Source organism: Octodon degus, unplaced genomic scaffold (assembly GCF_000260255.1).
Source record: "Octodon degus isolate 3935 unplaced genomic scaffold, OctDeg1.0 scaffold00124, whole genome shotgun sequence".
Taxonomy (NCBI): domain Eukaryota; kingdom Metazoa; phylum Chordata; class Mammalia; order Rodentia; family Octodontidae; genus Octodon; species Octodon degus.
This window is the reverse complement of record NW_004524700.1, coordinates 9,438,152-9,439,311: the sequence shown is the minus strand read 5'-3', so window position 1 is coordinate 9,439,311 and position 1,160 is coordinate 9,438,152.

The following is a 1,160-nucleotide window of genomic DNA, read 5'->3' as shown; positions in this document are numbered from 1 at the left end:
TGATCTGGTTCCTATTCTGAGTGACCCATAACAGACTCCATGTTTTGGCTACTCAGAATAGCTCTACAATAAAGGGAAGTCTAATTTCCCTCTGACAGATGATTTCACTTTCTTTGGATACAGGCTTAATAGTGAAATTGCCTGATCTTATCTATTTCTAGTTTTCATAGAAACCTCTATACTGTTTTCTATATGGCTTAACATGCTTTCAAGGTTGAGTGAAAAAAACAAACAAACAAACAAAAATATATATAGTATTCTTTTCTCTGATAATCATGAGAGGGTTTGTATTCCAAAGTTTTAGTCTTGAGTAATATGATGTTTACACATGTAAGTTTCATTTATTTCACTTATGAGTATGGTCTCAAGTTGCTTATTCATATAAATTTTTATAAATGTATTTAATATGTTCACAGAAAGCATCTTTGAGATAGGCACTCTATTAAGGTATTGGTTTTCATACTCACCAGAGAAATTTTAGTTCTGAGTACCTTCTGCTAATTTACTCTGTGAGATTTGCCTCCCAGAACACTATCTACCTCATTGTACTACTACTGCTTACTACTGCTTACATATGCTCTTTAAAGGAATGAGACATGCCCTATCAGTCTTTTTACTCTTTATCAGTACTGGAGGACTGTTCAACCCAGTATATAAATGGCAGTTTTATATTTAGGAATTAATAAAGTTGCACAACAATTCACAGAACCCAATATCCCTTTAAACATTTGTGTTTAGTTGCTAGTTTCTTTTACCTGATCTTGACTCCTCTCAGTAGGTGGCCCTGTCTCTCTACACTCATTGTTTGCTAAATAGCCCAATGCAGCAAGGAACTGCTAAAATCTTTAATTACTGACCCTGAAAACAGATCAGTCAGCAGCCTTCTGATGAAATCAATTCAACTTGGTACACAGATGCAACTAGTAAAATTATAAATGAAGTATGAGCTCTGTGCTCCAAGAGTAAAATCTAAGATCAGTTATGAAATTTTAGATGTTTTGGTTTAAGTTCAATATAAAGGGTCACTACTAGTTTGAAAAGTTAAGATGTTGAAAATCATTTCCTTTTTTTATCTCTTCTTAGGATTCATATGACCCTCTTTTGGCTCACTTAATTTTTTTTTTTTTTTTTTTTTGTATTTTTAGTACAGGGTCTCTAGA